Source organism: Simochromis diagramma, unplaced genomic scaffold, assembly GCF_900408965.1.
Source record: "Simochromis diagramma unplaced genomic scaffold, fSimDia1.1 OVJJ01000366.1, whole genome shotgun sequence".
NCBI classification, from domain to species: Eukaryota; Metazoa; Chordata; class Actinopteri; order Cichliformes; family Cichlidae; genus Simochromis; species Simochromis diagramma.
In genome coordinates, this window is record NW_024386970.1 from 853,662 (window position 1) to 864,444 (window position 10,783).

Here is a 10,783-nt window from a genome sequence, read left to right on the forward strand (position 1 = left end):
ACACTGTGGGAATTTACGACTGTGCGTGAATCCCCCCTGATATTGGTATGATCCGAGCTCAGGCACTAAGCGACTGAGCGAGGGGGCGGGGCAGCTACTGCCTGTGAGTTCGCTGTTGGAGAAACGGAGCCAGCCATACTGAGGAGAGCTTAAGTTTGAGCAGGTACCAAAGCAAATCATTCGTACTGTACAAATAATGTAAATATGACGGTGCATCACGAAAGATTGATATCAAACTGATCACTTGACCAATATTACGTTACTTGCTCTTCAAGTGAATCAACAAATGGCGAAATGAAAAGCCGAACAAATGCTATTTTTTTTTATAGAGTCTTAGCTTACGTGTGTTTATTTCATATTTTCAGTTCTTACCCTCCCCGACTAAATCGGTTTCAGTTATGTACTGAAATATAAGAATGGACATTAGAGGCTTCTTTCAAAGAAAAAACTCAGGTAAATGTTATTTTATATATTATGCTTTGTATGTTGTTCAGTATATTTCTATGCAAAACAAGAGGGATTTCAGTACACAGCAGGATATTCACATTTGTAACCAGATATTTACATACACTTTAGGGAGAAAACATAAAACATTTTTACTGTACAACATCAATTTAGAGTAAACTTTTGTTTTAGATAAATATTAAAATATCTTTTGAATTAGTTAAATGTCAGAATAAAGAGAGACAGAGCTTTCTGTTTTTTATCACTTTGATCAAATTTAGGAGTACATATACACTAAGTTTATTGTTAATTAATAAGAAAACTCCAGACGATTCCATTCTGAGCTGAAGAAGCTTCTGATAGGTTCGTAGAGTCCATGTGAGTAAACTGGTGGCACAGCTGTGGATGCATATAAGGCAAAACACAGAGCCTGTTTCTTTGACATGGGAAAATTAAGAGATGTCAACCAAAACACCAGGAAAAGAACTGTGGAGCTCCATAAGTGTGGCTCAAGTTTGAATACAATTTGGTGCCATTTGCAATTAAGAAATACAGACAGTTTCTCTCTTTACTCTTAAAGTTAACAAATGTGTTTTTTATATTTATCAATCTAAAAAAATAAACATTTAGTCTGATTTGATGTTACAATTAAAAAAGTGTTTGTGTTTTGATCTGAAGAGTATGTAAATATGTGGTTTCAACTGTATATTTGATGATTGTCAGCACAAAGAGGGAGAGAGAGGAACAGAGAGGGAGAGAGAGGGAGATGGAGAATGAGGACAGAACAGAGATGAACAAGAGCAGGTGAGACACACATGTTAGTCAAATGGTCGTTTACCAAAAGTATCACCGTATCACAGGTCCTCATGTATCTCGTACCAAGTGTTTCTTTTTAGGTTTGCTATTTTTCAAATTCTACATTTATTAAGTTTTGCAGGCTTGTTTGCACAACAAGGATAAATAATTATATAAACTTTTCTCAATCTAAATAGTGGACTTTGGTAGAATTAAAAAATAAGTGTAGTGCAGGTCTATGATGATTTTTAGTGCTGCTATCATCTAGTTCTGATTCTGGTTCTGTCTTGGTTAAGTCCTCAGTAGTCCTGATTTTGAACTGTTGCAGTCCTGTTTTAATTCCGGATCAGTTCTGGGTCTGGTTGAATTGGGGTTTAGTCCTCGTGTCTTGATACAGCTCCGACTTTGTTCTGCCTTGCTGCTTAATTAAAAAACTAGTTTAAGGTGTCCTGCACATGTGATATATATTTTTCCCTATATGAAGTCATTCTTTTTTGAACAAAACTCAAAACAGAGCCTATTAATCTTTCAGTCATTTCTAACCCCCCCCCCCCCAAAAAAAAAAATCCCACATGCATACTACCCTTTAGGGCTAAGCCCCGGGTGTTTCAAATGTCTGGCTCTGCCTCTGGTCCAGGCTAAATCCCCGCCCCTCACTCACCCCGCCTCCAATGTTATTTTCTTAAGGATGTGGAATTGTACATAAAATCAATATCAGACTCCACCAGCAAAAAGTCTCTCAAAACACAACATATATGGGAATTTTTTGTGAATCGTTTTTTTACCCCTGGTTATTTGTATTCATGTTCTATTCTCTTGTATACTTCATCTGTGTGTGTGTTGTAAACTCATTCTTTGTTTAACAAAGTTCTTGTTTAAAAAAATTGTATCCTGTATCGCAATATTTTGGAAAAAAAGGTTTATAGGATGTACTTCAAATAGATAAGAACAATCGACTTTGCCAGCAAAATCTAAATTGTGTTTTTGTTACTATTGATGCTGCTGAGAAATAAACATGGTTCCAATTAAATGTTTTTCGACCCTCTGGGTTTGTTCAAAAATCCCTTCAGCTTGTTCGTGGACAAAAATGTCAGATTAGGTCTATTTTTTATTAGTTTTATGGGTTTTTTGATACTTTTTCTGCATAAAGTTCTTTTTTCACAAATATAAAATAGTCATTACGTTTTACATTTTTAATTCTTAAAACAACATTTTTTTGGTACAATATGCTTGTTGGAAGAAAACCTCAAAACTCACCATTTCATATACAGGGAGTGCAGAATTATTAGGCAAATGAGTATTTTGTCCACATCATCCTCTTCATGCATGTTGTCTTACTCCAAGCTGCATAGGCTCGAAAGCCTACTACCAATTAAGCATATTAGGTGATGTGCATCTCTGTAATGAGAAGGGGTGTGGTCTAATGACATCAACACCCTATCCGGTTGTTCAGTCTGACGTCACTAGCCGTGTCTGGGTCTAAACTGCGCTGCAGGTCCATATATCAAACAATCACTATGGCATTACTGAGAGTTGAAAAACTGTCTAAAGTCTTTCATCTTTAATAAAATGATCAGCGTTCTGCTCTACCAGGTGTAACAATTGAATTTAACATCCAGGCATCCATGAAAACGGAATTTATGACATTTAACGGAGTTAGAAGTTAGCAGGAAGTTAGCTCGCTAGCTTCTATCTAAATACAATATAGCATGTCCTGACTGCGGGGTTTTGGAAACAAATTCAAACGTACAGCTCTGTTATCACTTCCAGCATAAATGAAGACAGGAAACTAAACAGCAGTGACGTTTGTAGGGTTACTGAAGTTGGGCTAGCTGGTATATAATGATGTGCTACATGACCGCTAGCGACACAGCTATGTTAGCATAATATAAACAAGCTAACTTTTTTTCCACTCGATAAAAGTTAACGTGAGTGTTCTCGGTGGTCAGGAACAAATGTAATCGCATGGCAGGATGCTGTAAAAGGACCAAACTTCAGCCAGGAGAACAACTGAGATAATCCATCCACAATACGAGGTTAGTCATTCATATACTGCTGCATGGGCTGGGCTGTAGCTACATCCTAAGGGTTTAAAAACTGAGCTTAAATAAATGATTAGCGGTAATAAAAGCCGAGGGAGGTCAACAGTGATCACTGACTGTTTTAGGAGCTTTTTGAGATTAAATAGAAGAAAATACAAAACATTAAACATGTTAACAACACAAAAGCCATATTAAACGCAGACTACTTTAGGCCCGGAAGTAGGATTCGTCACGTCATCACTGAACAACCGGATATCAGGTGTGCATAATTATTAGGCAACGTCCTTTCCTTTGGCAAAATGGGTCAAAAGAAGGACTTGACAGGCTCAGAAAAGTCAAAAATAGTGAGATATCTTGCAGAAGGATGCAGCAGTCTCAAAATTGCAAAGCTTCTGAAGCGTGATCATCGAACAATCAAGCGTTTCATTCAAAATAGTCAACAGGGTCGCAAGAAGCGTGTGGAAAAACCAAGGCGCAAAATAACTGCCCATGAACTGAGAAAAGTCAAGCGTGCAGCTGCCAAGATGCCACTTGCCACCAGTTTGGCCATATTTCAGAGCTGCAACATCACTGGAGTGCCCAAAAGCACAAGGTGTGCAATACTCAGAGACATGGCCAAGGTAAGAAAGGCTGAAAGACGACCACCACTGAACAAGACACACAAGCTGAAACGTCAAGACTGGGCCAAGAAATATCTCAAGACTGGTTTTTCTAAGGTTTTATGGACTGATGAAATGAGAGTGAGTCTTGATGGGCCAGATGGATGGGCCCGTGGCTGGATTGGTAAAGGGCAGAGAGCTCCAGTCCCACTCAGACGCCAGCAAGGTGGAGGTGGAGTACTGGTTTGGGCTGGTATCATCAAAGATGAGCTTGTGGGGCCTTTTCGGGTTGAGGATGGAGTCAAGCTCAACTCCCAGTCCTACTGCCAGTTTCTGGAAGACACCTTCTTCAAGCAGTGGTACAGGAAGAAGTCTGCATCCTTCAAGAAAAACATGATTTTCATGCAGGACAATGCTCCATCACACGCGTCCAAGTACTCCACAGCGTGGCTGGCAAGAAAGGGTATAAAAGAAGAAAAACTAATGACATGGCCTCCTTGTTCACCTGATCTGAACCCCATTGAGAACCTGTGGTCCATCATCAAATGTGAGATTTACAAGGAGGGAAAACAGTACACCTCTCTGAACAGTGTCTGGGAGGCTGTGGTTGCTGCTGCACGCAATGTTGATGGTGAACAGATCAAAACACTGACAGAATCCATGGATGGCAGGCTTTTGAGTGTCCTTGCAAAGAAAGGTGGCTATATTGGTCGCTGATTTGTTTTTGTTTTGTTTTTGAATGTCAGAAATGTATATTTGTGAATGTGGAGATGTTATATTGGTTTCACTGGTAAAAATAAATAATTGAAATGGGTATATATTTGTTTTTTGTTAAGTTGCCTAATAATTATGCACAGTAATAGTCACCTGCACACACAGATATCCCCCTAAAATAGCTAAAACTAAAAACAAACTAAAAACTACTTCCAAAAACATTCAGCTTTGATATTAATGAGTTTTTTGGGTTCATTGAGAACATGGTTGTTGTTCAATAATAAAATTATTCCTCAAAAATACAACTTGCCTAATAATTCTGCACTCCCTGTATCAGCAGTGCTACTTGTGTTATTAATAGTAGAGTCTGGGACATGTAATTGATTACCATCAACATTGATTATTATGAGAGCAAAAAAGATAAAACTCCCTCTCAGCTTGTTCATGACCACAAATGGCCACCTTTTGTTTGCGTTCACAAAATGCTACAAGATTAATATTTATTAAAACATTTTTCTACTTTGACCGAGTTGACTCTTTACATTAGCACCAGTCCTTGTCATCAAAACTTTATCCAAATCCATTTTTTACCCTTTAAATGCCAGTTAGATTATATATTACCAGTAACTTTTCAGATAAAAAGGTGATAAAGTTCAAATTCTTTCACCATATCATTGATGAAACTAACTTCTTTTCATCTCAGCATCGGGGACAAGGCTGTTAATTGTTAAGGTCACCAGTGTGCGCCCCATTTCTTTGAGGATCACTCTTCAGTTGTAGGTTTTAGAGGACTCCTACTACTGTGAAGTGGTTTTATGGGACAAAGGCATTGTTTTCCACATCATCCAGGAGATTGTAGAAAAGAGCAGTGATGCCCTTCTTGCCTTCTTGCCAGAAAATAAGTGATCTGGAAGCTGTTAGGCTTACTTACAGCAGCAGCCCTTTCTGCACCTGCATGAACTCCAGGACACATTTACGAACAGTGTTTGTTGCTGTTTGTGTTGCAGCTTTGATTCTTCTTGTAATTTGGTTTAAAACAACAACAACAAAAAAACCCTACAATTTTCATGTGCTGAGTTTACAATGAAAGTAATTTTACCTAAAGTGTCAATAACAGGGAATTTAAAATTGTTATAATGGGTCAATTGGCCAAAAGTTGCCATGATAGATAATATGATGCTTAGTGTATATATTTTTTATGTATTTAAGAAGCTGAAGTTGAACATTATAAACGCTAAAAACAAAATCTAGACCGTTGGGAAGTTTAATTCCATTTGCATTAACACAGCAAAAATGGTCAAAAATAGAAAAGTGAGGTGGCTACAAATGGCCAGCATAGAGTCCAGAGGGTTAATGTGTAAAATGTATAAAAATATTATTGATTACAAGGTAATTGTCAGGGCTCTGTGTGCAGGCAGGTGGAGAATGTGGATCCAAGTGCAGAACTCAAACACTAACTTGAAACTCAAAACCACAGCTTTATTGCTGGCACCAATAAAACAGGAACCAAACATGAAACCACTAACTGGAACACACAGGCAGGATCTGAGGGTACGACGCGACAGGGAGCACAGGAAAACACAGGGCTTAAATACACAGGGGAGTAGTTAGGAAATGGGCAACAGGAGGGAGACACAGCTGGGAGCAATTAGGCTAACGAGACAGGAGAAAGGTAAAACTGAACACATTGACATGAGACATGAACTTTCAGAATAAAACAGGAAACTAACAGACACAGAGAACCAGACAGGACACTGAACTTGGCAGGCAGACTCACGAGCAGACACAATGGACAGACAGAGGGAACACAGGCAGGCATGAAACAAACACACTAACACATAGCAAACCTAAACAAAAGACAAGGCAGAATAAACAAGAATATAGAGGAATATAAAGAAACACACAACACCGAGTCCTCAGACTCAGGACCACGACAGTAATACATTACTGTTAATAGCAACAAGCTTTTTATTTTGAAGTATGGACATGGAAACAAGTGAACAACATTTTGAAATAATTTTAATTGGATTTTGTACACTGAAAAAAAATAACAAGACATAAAGAAACCAAACAGCCAGTGCCTTCATCTGTCCGTTACATGTCAAACATCGCATTGACCCGTAGTCAGCACATGCTTTTAAAAAGAGCTCCATGTCCTCTGCAAACTGAAAAACAAAGAGGAAGAAGTCCCTTGTTCCAGTGTCTCCTTCCTCCGACATGTCTCTTAACCCCCTGCTGGTCCTCTTTATTTAAGGACAGATATTTTGGCATTGTTACGTGTCCACAGAAAAGTGCCTTATTTTGAACAACCTGCTGCACAGCAGGAGGCAGATCTTCAACAACTGCTGGCTCCTGTGTCGGGCAAACGGGGATATAAACTTAGCTATTCTCTGATGCAGGACAGTTATTTTAACAGTGAGTCACGTGTCACTAACCATGTAATTACACTAGTGTTTAAAGTGAACACTGGCCTGACTGACTTCCTGGAACTTGTGCTTTTATTAGTCTGAAAATGGGCACATGTTGTGCTTCCTCTCTGTGCTTAACAGAAAATGTTGATATTGTTAATGTGTCTAAACCTTGACACAACATAGTGCAGAAGTCAAAATATAAATTCAATGTGAAACATATTTAACAACTTTCAAAAGATTCAAGACTCCATTGCTCTAAAATGAAACAGAATACTTACTACGGTATAATCAAATGGTGCATCCAGTGCCACTGTCACGACGTACAAGGTGGACTCACGCGCAGGACTCCGGGGATGATGTACACAAGAGAATTTATTACAGAACAATGTCCAATGAGTGTATAAACACAGATACGGGGCAGTGCTATGTACAAAAGGTGAGGGGGGCAGGGCTCCGGGGAAGATCCAGGGGAACACGCTCGTCTCTCTCCACACAATCCAGACACGAATCTACTCGCACACCAGGAAAACAGTCCAGGGAATCTGTACACAAAGAGACGCTTGTTAAATGCTAAACACACACTGCATGGGAAAAAACTTGCTGGGGCGCTCGACTTTCACTGACGCGATTCTCACAACGATCCAGCGAAGAACAGTCGTTGCTTCCCGTCTTAAATACCACACTGATGAGGCACAGGTGTTTCTTCCTCCGAGGGCATGGGCCAAGGGCGTGAACCCATAATGAGTTCAGCCCTGGTGAGAGAGAGGAGAAGAGAGAGAGAGAGAGAGAGAGGGGGAGACAGCTGATCAGCGACCAGCTGAACCCCCAGGCCGTGACAGCCACGTACAGAGCAGACTGTTTTTGGACAAAAAACACAAATTTCATTGTTTTGAAGCTTAAATTAAGTTTTGTATGAATCTCAAGAAACAGAAGAGAAAAATAACAATTAGCATGAAGCTCCCACAGTCAGTTCAAAAGTCTTGGTCTGGAAAATCCTGTATTACATTGAAAATAAAGACTCATTAATAAAATCCCTTCAAAAAAGACTGGCATAATTAATGTCACCATACACTCAAACTACCTGCAAGTCAAAGCTATTTTCACTGACCACTGCCCGGGAGAGAAGTTAACAGCATCATGACGGGGGTCAAATGTTAATTGCTAATAGCACCAACTTTAAGCCTGAGGAACACGACCTCGACGCAAAATGAAAAAGTACAGTCACGTGCTCACAGTTGGTCAGTGTGTTACACACAGCAGTTTCAGCTTTATTTTCAGGTTGGCGTAATTTATAAACTAACATTTAATGTTAGTGTTTTATGTTAAACTAGAACATTGTGAAGAGCCTACTTATGTCTGAAACAGCTAAAGACAGCATCACTGACTTGATCAGAGTGTGAAGATGAGACAAAGAATCAAATGGTGATGCATCAGGCTGATATAGTTTATAAGTATGTGAATGCACTCTATGTGTGAACACTCGAGATCAACAGAACATGATGCACTTAACCTGGAACACTGAACAGGTTCCTGAAAACTGGAACAAACCAAAAGTGCTTATAAACATGTGACCTCATGGCCACCAAATCATGCCTTTGTGTTTATTGGGTCAAGAAAGAGGATTTCTCTTTTACGTGGCTTCAGTACCTAAAAGACAGTTACTCATGACTTCAAACTTTGTCATTGCGAGTGATCATAAACAGACTTTTGAACACGTGTCACAAAAGTTTGAATACATCTCAGACACAGCAAATTTCTAACAGTTTGTATGTGTCAAAAAACTAAGACTTACACGCCGCTGGAAATGTTGCAGGCTTTGCACAGGTTTCTCATCACTCCAAACTGAAGTCATTAGGGCAAACTGTACATGGAACGACCCCAGAGCTTTATGTCACGTATTCTGGAAACTACAAAGCAATGTTACCTTTAGCTTGGTGAGTTCGTCAAACAGACGGTCTTCTGTGACACTGCTAAGCTGCTAAGAACTGAAAATGGATTCTTCACACTACCTACAGAAAACGGTATGCTTTGACTTACAGTCTAAATTACTTTAAAACACTGAATAACTGTAAATAAGTTTTTGCAATCACTCACTTGGAAAAACCCCACGGCTTATCATTTCCAGGTGAACAGAGTTCCACAAACCTTCACTGTCATGCTCAGCATCAAAGTCTTCAGGGGGGGCTTTGAGGTCACTCGCTACAATAAATGGACTCATTAGGAACATGCACGTAACATACTCCATGAACTATAAACACAAATGTGCATAACACTTACCTACCAAGCTGAACACCCCTTTTCTGTGTAAGTCCATGACTACCACAGGGGGGGTGAAATCCACAGTTTATGCAGGTCTACATGTGATCTGTGTCAGTCACAGCCTCAAAATGGCAATAAGCATGAAATACGGTACGGATTGAGTCAATGATCCTTTACATGGTTCTGTAATATAATATAATATAATAACAATAGGGCGAAGAAGACTGTGATTAGGCACCAACACAACATTTTCATACACACAAAAGCATTTTTAAAGAAATCTTCAGGTGAATCTTCTGTGGTTTTGGTTACCTGGGGTGTTTGTACTCTTCTGTTTCATGGTTCATGTTCCTATGTTCTGTGTCCCCCAGTCTGTGTTAAGGTTGTGGGTTATGTCATTACATGTATGTGCTTCCTGTTTTACTTTGAAGATCCGTGTCTGATCTCAGTATGTTCAGTTTACTTTTCCCCTGTCTCGTCAGGTACTCCCAGCTGTGCCCTCCTTTTGTGTCTCATTCCCTCGTTATCCTTCTGTGTATTTAAACCTCGTGTCTGCCTCTGTTAAGTGCTGGTTTGTCTGTGTTGTTCCCCTCGGTCTCCCTGTTTATGTCCGCGCACCTCCCTGCGTCTTGGTTTCTGGTTAGTTCTGTTAGTTTTTCCCAGTTTAGGTTTTCTTAGTTCATGCTCACCCTCGCCATTTCTGTTTGTAGCCACCTTTTCACCTGCACCAGAGCTGCCGCATTTTGGGTCCTCCTTTCCTCCAACACCACACGGCTCGCCTCGGCAGCCGTGACAGTCTCAGCTTCACAAAGACGTAGGACTTAAATTTGAGCACAACCGTAGAATAACTGCAGATGTCAGGGAAGAGCTCGAAAATAGCAGGAAAGACAACGCAGAACTCATGAAAACTGTCGAAAATAATCAGCGCCTACTTAAAGTAGGTTCGGATCTTGCCACAGCGGCCATTGTTGTTCCTGCAGCTTGCTGGGCCATCTCAAAGCTTTTCGGATGAAGTAAATGATCCCACAGAGCGGGGATCACTCATCAACGATTGTGGTAATTGTAGATGTGGGCCAGTTACCCTTTAAAAACAGAAATGTTTTCGGGCCACAGTCCACCTTCATCCTGGCGTTGAAGGAAAAGGGAGTTTTTCCTGCTCATAGGGGATCATTTGACTGTTGGGGTTAAATTTTTGGATTTCATTTAATTGGCTTGAACTGAACCCTGAATCCTCCCTTAGTTATGCTGCAATAGATGTAGGCTGCCGGGGGATTCCCATGATGCATTGAGTTTTTCCTTTCCAGTCACCTTTCTCACTCACTATGTATTAATAGACCTCTCTGCATTGAATCATATCTGTTATTAACCTCTGTCTCTCTTCCACAGCATGTCTTTATCCTGTCTTCCTTCTCTCACCCCAACCGGTCTTAAGCAGATGGCCCCGCCCCTCCCTGAGCCTGGTTCTGCCGGAGGTTTCTTCCTGTTAAAAGGGAGTTTTTCCTTCCCACTGTCGCCAAAG

The 10,783-nt window shown here is 40.1% G+C and overlaps 1 long non-coding RNA gene across 1 annotated transcript; it reads right to left on the reverse strand.

Annotated features, from left to right (window-relative positions):
- Positions 1-6,261: 6,261 nt before the first annotated feature.
- Positions 6,262-10,519, reverse strand: LOC120737838. Its single transcript, XR_005696854.1, has 3 exons — positions 7,630-10,519; positions 7,284-7,547; positions 6,262-6,946 (listed from the first exon to the last, which is right to left on the reverse strand). It is a non-coding gene; the product is annotated as an uncharacterized LOC120737838 (long non-coding RNA).
- Between the last annotated feature and the right edge of the window lie 264 nt (positions 10,520-10,783).